Source organism: Rissa tridactyla, chromosome 3 (assembly GCF_028500815.1).
Source record: "Rissa tridactyla isolate bRisTri1 chromosome 3, bRisTri1.patW.cur.20221130, whole genome shotgun sequence".
Classification (NCBI taxonomy): Eukaryota; Metazoa; Chordata; class Aves; order Charadriiformes; family Laridae; genus Rissa; species Rissa tridactyla.
The window spans coordinates 77,206,739-77,220,124 of record NC_071468.1 but is presented as its reverse complement, the minus strand read 5'-3'; the positions used below and the strand labels follow the sequence as shown (position 1 = coordinate 77,220,124).

The 13,386-nt window shown below is 37.2% G+C and overlaps 1 protein-coding gene and 1 long non-coding RNA gene across 8 annotated transcripts in view; one reads left to right on the top strand and one right to left on the bottom strand.

Annotated features, from left to right (window-relative positions):
• AFG1L (AFG1 like ATPase) overlaps positions 1 to 13,386 on the top strand; it is a 78,048-nt gene that overhangs the window by 59,445 nt on the left and 5,217 nt on the right. The window lies entirely within an intron of this gene.
• LOC128907463 (uncharacterized) overlaps positions 7,614 to 13,386 on the bottom strand; it is a 30,930-nt gene continuing 25,157 nt past the window's right edge. The window contains exon 5 of the long non-coding RNA XR_008465622.1: positions 7,614 to 12,473. This is a non-coding gene — a long non-coding RNA (uncharacterized LOC128907463). The remainder of the gene's footprint in view (positions 12,474 to 13,386) is intronic.

The window sequence follows — 13,386 nt, the reverse complement described above, 5'->3', positions numbered from 1 at the left end:
TGTAGATGAAATGCAGGAAATGGTGAAATGTAATTAGCCTGAAAATTGCAAATGATAATTTTCTAGCATAAAATGTTCTGCATCCAGTACAAGGTCATTTGCTTTGAGCAGCTTTATGGAAGCTTACAGTGAGGAATTCATCTAGAAATTTGTGTTGCATAGGGACAATCTTCTCCATAATTTTCTAACATTCAGTGTAACCTAAAGATACTTCCAAACAGTGAAATTACATATTAGAGTGTTCAGGAAGAGTAATTTTGAAAAGCAAAAGGGAAATATGACCAAAACTAACTGCAAAGGGAAGCGTAATAACAACAAAAAGGAACAAGAAGGACTTTGTGAGGAAGAAGACAGTAAAAGTACATCCTGCGTCACTGTTGAGACAGAATCAAGTAGTATAGAATAAATGGTAGCTAGTTATGAAGTGTGGTAAAATTAAAGAGAAACTAAAGGTCATGGGGAAATATCACGTCTGCTTAGCTATAAGACTTTTTGTTATTGTTAAGTAAAATGGGAGTTTTGATACGGTTTGTATTTTCTGGATGTTGTTGGCTTATCCTTAGTTGGAGGTAGATGAATTTTTAATAATGATGTGGAAAAAGGAAAGGTTTTGCAAAAAATATTTGTTCTATAGTGAAGCAGAGCGAGATATTTGTTTCACTAAAGGATAATAAAATAACTTTCAGTCTGTTAATAATTAGCATATGTTAAAAATAGCCTGCAAATACATTTTGAATCATTGGAGTCCTGGAAAACTAGGCTGAGATCTCTGACTAGCTTTTTGTTTTTGATAAATGTTGATGTTCAATAGAAATTCCACAGCACTAGAAAAGTGCTACTGTGTGCCAATATTAAAAAAATAAATAAGAAAAATCTCCCCAAGCATGATGACTGGTATAACTGCACTCAGGTTTTACTCCAGAAAGGGTAATGGAGAAGCTGGTTCTGGATTCACACAGTGGATAACTAAAGAATGGAAAAGAAATTAATTCCATTCTCCCTGATTTTGTGGAAGATGTTGAGTTTTTTGTAGCTGCTGTTCTTAGTAAGAAATTGGCACTATGCAATGTCAAGAAAGTATTTGTTAAATTAATTGATAAGTTACTTAAGTAACATATAAAAAGAATTATTACTGAAGGATTGTTGTTGAGTGCAGCATTTCTAATGAGCATATTTTTATACTAAGCCCATTACAGTAAGGTTTTTTTTTTTCCGCAGCAGTTTTGAATATAATATAAACGCTGGTACGAATTTGCTCTAAATACGAAGAGTGGGGTTTGTGTATGGAGGGGGAGCAATGAAAACCAGGATGCTGCGTGCAGTTTATTTCTCAGCAGAACTGAGATTTTGGGGAGGAGGGAGAGGGTTTGTTCTGGCTTTTTTAAATCTGAGCAAACACAAAACTTTACATCTAGAAATTTGGAACATAAGTCATACCTACAGGAGGGGGAGGCTCAGTTCTAGGTGTAGTGACTGGAAATAGATGTAAGCGTTGTAATGGACAAGCAGCTCAAAAGGAGCTTGTGGTCCAGTGGTAGTGCATTTAGACCTTATTTCATCTGAGATGGGTAGAGTTGAAATAAACAGGAGGGTAGAAAGATTATTTTAATTTTGAAAATATTTCAGATTGATGTCAGAATGTTAGATGTGGCTTTGACATCAGAATTTCAGAAAAGACATTGAAAAGCCTGAAGAGGCTGTTGAAAAAGCCACAAATCATTTGAGCTGGAAAATTTGGGCCCTCAGATGACATACTTACAGTTAGATGGCAGACTTAACAGTTCAATTTGTTCAGCTTATCAAAAAGAAGACTGGATGATGATTTTATAATGTACAACTGTTTTCACAGGGAAAAAACACCACAGGTATTAGTGGGCTCCTAAATCATAGAATGGTTCAGGTTAGGAGGGACCTTAAAAATCATCTAGTTCCAACCCTTCTGCCATGGGCAGGGACACCTCCCACTAGACCAGGTTGATCTTGCAGAAGAAGGTATAATGAAAACCGCAGAGTACAGAGAGATTCAGATTTAAAAAAAAAAAAAAAAGGGGGGGTGGGGGGGAAGCATCCATGCACACATTTGAAACAGAGAAGGAAGCGGCAGAGCCTCTGTACTGTGTTTCAGATCAAAACTGTGTGTCCTTTTAGGAAGAAGTGTTTGAGCTTAGCTGTCTCTAAAATTCGGGAAATTGGAGGATCTTGTCCTCTGTTCTGTTCTTAAACCATCACAAACTAGGGACGTGAGAGAGTCAGGGTCCCTGCTGGCGGCTGTCTCGCTGTACCTGCAGTAAGAGTTCAGCAGCTGGCAGGGGAACGTGCCCAATCTGTCTTGAGGGAATGACCTGCACTCAGCACCTTCCTGCTTTTGGGAGCAGACAATGCTTAGTCTATCAATTTGTGCCTTTTTCTGAGGCTTGTAACTTCCTTGGGTTTGAGTGAGGTTTCACAGGACATATATAAGACATTTCCCCAATACCAAGCAACCTTTCCTCCGAATTTGACATTCCCGGTCCACAACATGGAAGAACTGCAACTTCTCACAAAGCCACTACTAAAGGAAAGTCTAGCTTAAGCAGCAGTGTATGTAATAGCCTTACTGTCAGAAATACAGTAATTGACCGAAACATTTACAAATAAATATTCACTCACACACAGAGATGCATGTCCATATGAAGTCAGTTTGAGGCATCCATTCAGAATGGGAAAGTTTGAAGATGAAAACTAGTTTCATAATATAAGGTGGATATCGACTCTGGCTTGGCTTTTGTTTGCACGTTTCCCATCTACTAAATACAAGATAGCAAGATTTTTTTGTGTGTGTGGAAAAGTTTACATTGTCAAAATCTTCTGACAGAACAACTTAAAATACCATACAATTTGATTTAGTTAATGCGGTTAATTGCGGTTAAATTTATTTCCTCTGTAATATTTGGTTCATAATTCCAAACCCAGTATATAACTTAAGGTAGAGGGATCCGTGAATGTAATGAAAGGTATCAGTTGTTTTAGGAAGTTATTTTTGATTACATTGAATTGTTGCAACAATATCTTGGAAGACATTTTTTTGGAGTCTTCTGAAACTGGTGAATACCAGTGCTCATTCTCAATAGTCATTGCAGCACGAACAAACAACATCGTAGTCAAAATGTGGTGAATTTATTCCTTTGGCCATCCATAACCTTTAATGATTCCAGAAAGAAGAATTTAAGTTTTGCAAGAGTCAGTGTGCGACAGGATGAATGCTTTTGTTACGTTTGAGAAATAGCTTGTCGCCCAAATGACTCTGTTTTCACATAGTTGCAACAATATGTCTTACAGTCTGGTCTTGGATAACTGTAACTGCACAGTCCAGAGGGGTGAGCATCCAGACCTAAATTTGTTGGTGTAGGATTAAGGAGATGCATTTGAAATTGGTCAAACGATTACTTATTTAGACAGTAACTTCTGTAATGAGACATTTCATCTGAACAGTCTGTGAAACTCTTTTCAAATTCAGCGATGTTTGCTTTGAAATAAAATCAAAATTCTGTTTTAAAGGGAAGTGTTAAAACATTTTCCACTTTGGTATCACATGATTTCATGAAATGTCAGCCAATAAATAATAGATGAAAATAGAAAATCAGCATTTGTAACTTCATACTATTTGAAGCATCTCCTAGTTTTAAGTGTAATTTTTGAAATAACTGCGTTTGTAATTAATACCTAATGACCTTGGGAGATAGAATTAGTGCCCTTCTAGTATTATAGTCCGCGTTTTCTTTTTTCATGGGTTAGCCTCAATTTCTTTCATGTCGAGAAAATAACAAGGTATTTTGCGTTTAAAAAAAAAAAAGGCATCAGAGATTGGTAAATTACTGATTGCCCATTACTACTTCTAAAAATGAAACACAGAGAATATATTGTATGCAATGCTGATCGCTGGTGCAATATGCAGTTGACTTGGTAGGAAGCATCTTGTTACTTTATTGTTTACAGAAATTTTTAAATCATAATTTCTCAGTTGAGGAAAATTACAAGTTTTAGCTAATTTAGTAAAGATCAAATCGATACACTTAACTTTTTTGCATTACTGGCTTATGTGAACACGTGGAGAACTAAAAAATGCTGGACAAGAGGATACTGATCTATTTTAGTTGCTTCAGAGCAAAACGAGAAGTCGTTTTTCAGATGCGACACCTGGGTTTATGTGGCAGTATGGCACGTGGTAGCGTTTGTTGTGGCTTGAAAGTAGTTACCTGCTCACTAGAATGGAGTCCTGTAAATGTGCTTCTCCAGTGTAATCATCCAGGAGAACTGTGGTGGTTTTTTATCAAAGTGTTTTTATCTTACCATCTTCTCTAAGGCCCATAAAATGAACAAATGTAGCCAGAGAAGGCTGAGAGAGGCACCAAGCAGAATACTGACATACAGTTCCTGAATTTTAATGCTAATGTTAACTTCCCCCATACATCATGGCCTTTAATTCATTTCTTCCTGTCAGTTTCTCCATCTATACAATGAGGGCTAAGTTTACCAATGGAGTTAGATTGTTTCAAAACATAATTTGTTAATTTTTAAGCAACGTTAATGCTTAATTAACATTGAGTTAGTGCGTGAATAAAAGATTGCCGTGATAGTGGATTCTCAGGAGCTAGTTCTTCACAAGCAAGTAGAGTTTGTAATTGTCCTTGACAAATTCTGGTAAGCTTTTTGGATGGTCAGGTCTGATAAATTGAACTTGACAACGTGTTTATAAAAAACTTTTTTTTCCCCGTATCCCTTTTCTCAGCAGTTGTATGTACATCCCAGGTTCAGATGAAAATATTTTTTAAAATCAAATGTGCATATTAACTTGACTTTAAAAATCTCAATGTCCTAAACTAGCAATCACGCAAATGTCAGTCTTACTGCCCCATCAAAGTGGTTTCATTTCGCTGTGTTTACACATAAAAGTCAGTGTTCATTGTGCCTTAGAAAAATCACCCTCTGCCATTCCTCTTTCTTCACTTCCCTTCTAAAATTTTGCTTAAAAACTGGTAATTGTGACACTTTGACTTGAATCTTGATCTGGTATAAATAATTTAGACAACAGTGTACCGAATATGTAATCTTCCAAGGTCCTAAGGGTGTAAGGAGATACAGTGTCCCTCAGAATATTATCTTTTAAAGTCTTCCTCTCACTTGTGCATAGCAACTACTGCCCTCTGCTGGGAATACTGACTTTTTAGTGTACTCAAAGACATTTTAGCCTTTTCTTTACAAAAGCTGAATAACTTTGTTTCATGTAGGTAATTAAATTCACTAGGTAAATATATCCTTTCATCCAGCTGCCAAGTACCAACGAGCATAGTGTCTTAACGTGATAGGAAAGTATATCTATATAATTGATTTTGTGGGTGGGTAAACGAAAGAACAAACAGTCATGTTAAATGCAAAAGGTTTAATACAGAAATGCATGGAAGTTCATGAACAACAAGTTACTGGTACCTAGGAAAGTTTATCAGCAAAGTATTGCCATATGCATATCCTATTCCTGTATTCACCCTAGACAACTGCTTCTGGCCCCTGTTAGAGAATATGGGGATGGATGAATCTATGGGGTTTCTTATTTTTAAAGTAATTTAAATAAGGTCATGTTTTCAGTTTGAGCTGGGAAACAGAGCCAGGGAATTTGGGTTACGAACCATTTGCAAACATGCTACGGCATAAGAAAGCTAAGAAAATAAATTTAATATCTATGTTCTAAAAGGCTATCTCACTGTGATTTTTTTTTTCTCTAAGTTGTTTAGTGTTTCTGTAATTGGCAAAACACAGTATTTGTGTAGATTGACACAACAAAGAAGTGGCAAACAGTTTCTGTTAGGTTGTTATTCCATTGCAAAAGGCACACTCTACAGACCAGGGGGTAGATGTGGTTCCGAACTTGAATAGCTTGCACTTCAAAATGAAAGATGTAACTAAGCTTTAAAAAAAAAAAAAAAAAAAAAAAAAAAGAAAAAAAAGTCACCATTTTCACAGGCAACCAGTGGTTTAGGAATGCAAGTGTCTGTCTTCAAGTCAATTGTCTCTCTCCCCTACATGATGACACAACTCGGCTGCGTTTGCAGTTTAATGATTCTGAATCATTTCAAGGAAAATACCTTCATTAAAAACTGCTAAATGTATCCACTGTATAATTTGGTGTCATCTTTAGGATTGCTGGCTGTAAATAAACATACCATGGAGTTGTTCAGAAATGAGCACTGTTTTCAGTAACTTTAGAATCATAGTTTTCTTTAGTTTGATTTTGATCTTAGTTTTATTCCCATCAGGAGATTAGCTTTTGCAGCTTAACATCTGGACTGAGAGCCCGTCTTTCATAAGCTACGTTTTCTTTGTGGAATTTAATCAGTTTCTACACCCCCCAAAAAAGTTGCCTTATGTAACTCACAAGTATGTTTTATGAAATACACGTAAGAAACTTATTTCAGGTGGAAATATTGTAATGTAGTAATACTGTTAGTCAAACCTCCTTTCTGTTTTATACCTTATTTTATGTGTATCGGGGCTTAATTTTAGAAAGCACTCCCTCCAGAGAAAGCTGCATAAACCTTGGGGGAATACACAAAGACAAGATTTTTGAAGCTGATTGTAGTTTTATGGGTTTGCCTTTTTAATTCAATTCTTTGTTTCTTAAATGCCTGAATGTACTTTTTTTTTTTTTTAAAGCTTTCTTGGCCATGGTTTTGAAATCTTAGCAGGAAGTGCCAATATTTAAGTAGACCTATAAATAGAATAACCTATAAACCCATATATAAATCCTGTAGGTTCTTTTGAAAATCCAGGTTCTTTTGAAAACTTAAAAAAATCACCAGATCACTTGAATTGTGATCTAGTAGCTTACTTAAGGGGAACTTACATGTAATTTTTATGTATATACACTTCTTTATTATGGTCTTTTGTGTTTTACCTGTTTATGCCTGTTGAAATTGGTTGTAGGCTTGTTTGCTTACTGTACAAAGTAACAGAAACTTTTTTTTTCAAGTAAGTATTTTTGGAGACCTTTTTGTTGCCAAATGCCTTTGGGGTTGGCACTGGGAATTTGTCAGTGAGGGCTTTGGGAGCAGAAGCACGCCTTTTGCTGTTCCACCAGGCTGTAGCCAGCTTTGACCAGCTGATAGGTCTTTGAGACATCTCACTTCTTGTGGGTTCAGTATGGATGTCCGTTGCTGTTTAGTAGGTAAGCTCTTCTAAGGCCGGAGTGATTGTGCTGAATGATGAATGAACACAGGAGTGTGCTCTAGTGAGACTGACACATTTCAACTCGGGGTAAAACGGGGAAACGGGCAAATATCAATGACTAAAGCAGTATTCAGCTGTCTGCAAGAAAATGAACTCAAGCAGAGCAGGTGCGGAAAAGGTGTACTTGGGAGAGTCTAGGCTAGGATGGCGTGCATGTTCTCCCCACAGGAGAAAAAAATAAAATAAATGTGAGAACCTTATCCACATCAGTCACCCCAAATAAAGACCAAGAATGGAAAAGCACTATTCCAGTTGGTAGATAGCACTGTCATACACAAATATAAAATTGTTTATAAATAAAAAAAAAAAGCTGGAAGTTACAAGCAGCATCTTAATCATCAGAAGAACAAAGGTCTGAAACAACTTTCCACTATGAGAAATGTGACTGAAAAAATTTCTGCTGTAAGATCAAGCAAAATCAGTTATTAGCAGGATTCTGTGATGAGGTAACCTGAGATAGCAAGGGGCTGTATTTGCTCTAGAAAATATCTTCTACCCCAGGGTAGAAAATCTCAGATTCGTGCTGTACTGTTTATCCATGTGGGTGTCAAAGCTGGAAAACAACTTACACAAAGGATGTGCAGTAGGTATAAGATAAGGTGCTATCAACACCAAAATGCAGTTAGGAAATTCCAGAATGGCTGTGGCTTGTGTTATCTGAGTTTTTCCCTCCTTCTGTAGAGGCGGTGCAATAATAATCGTTGCTATGTGATATTGTAAGCGGATGATCACATACAGTTGAATGCTGCCTTGCATAATTGGCTTCTGTCATAGTCTGCACCAGAGTTAGCGCGTGATACTATTCTTATTTAAAACAAACAAACAACAAAAAACCCCGCAACCAAACGCCCACCTTTTCACTGCTGGCAACTGTAATCTTTTCTGGACATTCTTCTTGAGGCACTGAGTTCTAGACTGCTGTAGTGATGAGTCTAACTGAAGTCAGTGGGTGTTGTACTTTGAATTGGCAGTGTTGCTTGAAACCTAAAAAAATCAGCTTTTGGAAGTCCTTAACCTGGCACCAAGAGCTTGCATATGCTTTTAACTTGAATTTCTCTGTCTTCTGTTTGTAAAATGGAGGTAGTATCACTTTTTTGATTCACAGCTGTAGTTGCGGAGATAGGTACTTCACATGCAGTGATGAATTTAGCTGTTGTGGTAACAAAACCTGAAGAAGTAGTGCATAATTCTTCTTCCACACAAGCGTTTGAAAAGTCTGTGAAAAACGAGATCTTGTGACACACCAGAAATGAGGACAAAACACATGTTGAAAATTGTGCATTATGTGAGAACCACTGTTCTGCATACTGGGTAGGTCAAGGGTCCTGGGAGAGGGGGAAGCATCAGTTAATGTAAGTCAAAACTATAGCATGTATCCAAGAGATAAAGACTAAGGGTGCACAGGCAACTGCTGTCTAACATCTGTGTCTAACTTTTCAGCTTTAATACCACTTTTAAAATGCAGCTTTCATTTGTGTGATTACTGCTGGAAACATCGTTGGTCTGTTTATTTTTGGTGTCTTCCCTCCTAGTAACTAAAACGTACATTAAAGAACATTTTAAAAGAAAGAATAGTGAATCAATTAGTGAATATTTTAACAAACGAGTTGTTTAGCCTCATGTCAAGTAGTGTTCAAACAAATTAAAATAATGATCTTAAAGTTACGGGCCAACTCATAATGCTTAGTTAGGAAGCCTCAAAACAAAACTGCATGTTATTTTAATCTTTCCTCAGTATACCCTCTGATGTGATCTCTAATTACACGGTGACATGTTTTGGGTTTTTTTTCCCCACCAGAAAACTTCAGTAAAACTTGATAGAAAATTTTCTTCTTCATTAAATTCTCATTCCATTAGTAATGTTTCAAATGAACTTCTTATCTTTGCCTGTAACTTACGGAGTTTTCTGATAGATTTGCACTGCCATCAGTGTCTTTAAATTTTTTAACCAAGTTAGCCATACCCTAACTATCATACATATTTTATTTAAACTTCAGCAGGCAGCTGCCTCACAGAACACACCTTAGATTTTTCTGTTCCTTTCTTGAATTATGATCTTGAAATATTACCTCAATGCCCTATTTTATCAGCCCTACTAGTGGTAGTGTGTGGCTGCTTTGGAAATAACAGAAAGAGCTCTATATTTATTTTTCTTTTCTTGCTTAATGTCTAAGTTGCAGATATTATCTAGTCTTAAACTGTATGTTGGTTTTAGGAAGTTTTGGAGTGTTGAAGTGTCTGCACTAAATTGTAGTTATTGTCAGTCACAACTCTTCGGGACGTTACTGGAACTGGCCTTGGAATATCTTCCAACATAAACAAAAATAAATTTTCTCTTGAGATGAAATATCTTTTTCTAACATATGTAAAGTGTTCTGTATTCTTCAGACAATCTCTAAAAGATGAGCTACTCTGTCATTGATGAGTATCAACAAAGAAGGATGCTTTATACTTTAATTAAATGGAATATATAATAGAAACAGGAGACAACTAACTCTTAAAACAGTCCACAGAGAGCCCCAAATAATAAACGTCCTACTTGAACTGAGATCACGGTAGCTGAAAATGCATTAAGTAGACAGAGAAACAAAACCAAACGCAGGTGAGAACTCAGTCAAGCAGCCTGAAGTGGAGTAAACACTTTGTGAGGAGGGTAGCCCCTGTTAGTGCTAATGCATTTTGCATTAGTATGATGCCTGTAAAATACTGACTCTTGGCATCAGAGTTAATGACAAAAATCTACAACAGTTTTACCTTAGATAGACAAGCAGGAACAATAATACCATAAGAAAGATTCTTCTCTGTTAATGTTTGTTTTTTTAAAAAAATAAAATATTGCAGCATGTGAAAGAACTGGTAACAAATGGTGACAATTGTTACATAAATGTATTATGGTTGAGTGTTGATCGATAATTGACAAAACAAAAAAAGATCAGACAGTACCAGAAACACACATTAAATCAAGTTGTTGTTTTTAGAATGTTGTTCAGAGGACCAGATTAATCAGGCTAAAGTTTTAATAAGAGGATTGCATATATATCTGTCAATATTGGGAGGATTTGTAGCTTCATTAGCAACTTCAGAGGAAGTAATACCTTCATTTATGCTGCTGACTAAAATGGAATACTTGCTGTGACTGGGTGAGGTTTGCAAAATAAATGTCAGCCTTGGAGGATTATACAGAGGACAGTGGTGTGTGTCTGAAATCATTTGCCACTAGTCTAGTCATCTTGTCCCAAGCCTGCATTGTTGGCAGTCGGGGCCCAGCCAGTAGCTTGCTGCAAAGTGAGGAAAAAGAGCCCGCAGGCAATACTGTAAAGGGGAGGGGAGGGCTGTTGTCTGTTGAAACAGCAGAAATCTGCTCATCAGTGGACCTTCTGTATATGGACTGTACGGCCAGAATCTCTAGCAGTGGTGTCATCTGGCCTTGAACCCATTTTCCCTGGCTCTCTTTGCTGCATGGCACAGACTTGGCAGATGGGCGCTTGTGCCAGCCTCATGCCAGTTTTGCAAGGGCAACAGGCCTTCAGTGAGAATGTGACTTGAGAAGCTGTCAGGGTGCCCCTGCATCACAGTCCTCCTGCATTCGGAGCATTGTGAGTGTAGCTGGTGAGTTAGAAGAGCTTCGAAGCAATTGCACACAGCGTGGAAATTGGGCCAATACCAAGGTTAGAGGAATACAAAAAGGGCTTTAAACTGTCCCTGTAGCATTTGCAAATTTGCTGGTTTTCCTTCTTTTTTACAGTAAGTAGAGTAAGGAAGAAGGAATTAAAGGACTTGTCCAATATGAGAGTACGTCATTTTGAGAGCAATATTAAAAGCTCTGTCTTCATCTCCAGGGTTATGTCTTTCTAAACTCTAAAAGGAGAGGGTTTGAGAACTTTTCTATGTAAAGAATTACAGCTGAGCCATACATAGCAACAGACTGGCTGACTCAGAGTTTCAGTTGTGTCTCACCAAACTTGAGTCTTGGCAGGGAGGGACAAACTTACTCTATTAAAATACTCATGGCTGCTAGGCTCAGATCTTTCTGATCATAAGATTTTGGAGTCTCCAAAGGCACGTTTCTGCCAACAGTTACAGGATGTTATCTTTTAGCACTGGTGTAGGGGTTTCAGAAATTCTTGTTAAACAGCTCGAAATGATCTGCCTTTTAGTTCCTTAATTAGAGGAATTTTTGGATTTCCTGCTTTTTGCACTGCTGAAGTAGATTGAATTATTTTTAACCCATGATAAAGATACATATTGTAACCCTCTATGAACTTTACGCCTTTACGTCTGTATAAAAAGCAGAAGTATTATTCCATCATCCTTTCTTCCCATTTGAAATGCACTAGCCTTATTTTTGTCCTGTACCTGTTTCTGCCCTCCAACTCCCCAGCTTTTCCATTTTCCTGTCTGGACACTCACCAAGGTGCCCACAAAGTTCTTAGATGTATATATATAGCTCAGCAGTTTGGCACTTCAGTTTGCAGATTTTGCAAGTTTTAAGCCTTTAATTTTTCTTTATTTATTTTAGGACTCTGCTTTTAATATTTGATACTTTGAGGAAGGTGTATTCATATGGATTAGGTGAGAAAGTATATCACATTTGGGGCAAGACAGAGTAATTCCTCAGGGTTTTGGGCTTTGGCAGGAGAGTGCTTGGGCTCTTCATGTGATAAATGAATGAACCTGAATAGCAGTGGTGTCTATGATTTCTTATCTAAAGAGAGACATGACAAATGACTTCCTTTTTCACACATAATTGTATCGCTGCTGTTGTTCCTTTCAGGTATTCAGGTACACACAGCCGTACTTGATCTCCTCTGTACTTACTAGTACTTCAGCCCAAAGTATGAAATAAAAATTACTGTTACCTAAACTGCCTACCACCAATCTTAAAATCTCCAGCAGCATCCTAGTATGTGTTGCTTTGATTGCTTCCCTTGTTTTCTTTTGCACTTGATATGATTGTTGTCCAGCCGGCTATTACTTGTGTCTGATGGTGAGATAGGTGGTGGGCTAGCTCTCTGATGTTGCTATCCACCAGTTCCTTTCACTTTCTTTAACCTTTTCATGCTTAATTTCATCAAAACATTTCAAGTTCAGCTACTCTTCGATGAGATGAGATTTTTTTTTTTTCCAGAGGTGATGCATGAAGCTGTTGCTGATGGCCCTCATGATGATCAGTTTCTTGATTCCTGGTTAAGTTCATAATAGTGGCTGGGGGCCTGAAACGGAGGGAGAAAATAAATAGTATACATAACTTTGAGGAGAGGATATAGTATATACTGCTCTTAAACACTGCTAAAAACACTTGAAAGTTTTTGTAATAATTGTTTTCCATAGATGCCTCAGGGAAGTTGTGCTGGTGTGAATGGGAAAGCAGGGCGATTCGTGAGACTGCAAATGGGAGAACTGGCTTAGAGTCAGAGACTTTAATACCTGCCTGGAGGGTTAGCTAGTGAGAAGCTCTATCTTATTCACATTAATTTTCAGAAGAATTTTTGGAATGCCTACAGGGCTTCACTCTCCTGTGCTTGCGTATAGACCATTTCTATGGGTTTTTCATTCTTGCATCTAAATAAAACCAAAAGCCCTGGTCATGGACAGCCCTTAATAATTGCTCAAAATATCTTCTTGCGGAAGGCTTCTAGTTACGTAGTTATGCTTGGCCTACAGCAAATTTGTTTAGCAATTTCGGTTAGAGAAAATATTTTTTATTTCCTGTTTTTAAGATATAAGCAATATTGCAGTGCTTTATAACCATATTATACTGTTGGTACAGCACATTTCATTACCTGGGAAGGGAGCTGTGACATTTTCATGCAAAATGCTGCTGATCTTGCTCTATGGAGTAGTTGTGTCCAAGATACTGAAGTACTTGCACAAGTAAAACTAATGGGATGAGTTTCAGGCGTATTAAGTTTTTCTCCTAAATATGACAACTTAATACCTCCAGATAAAGTACTGCCTGCAGTACTAATAGGGTAGATCTTGCAGAAAAAATTACTTTCCGTGGAATGAAAAGGTAATTTTAAATTAATATATTTAAATGTTTACTTGAATGTGCTACTACTCTTTGTTCATATCTTCTGTTGATGGTTTAGATACACAAATAGAAACTAGTAAGTTCTTATTACA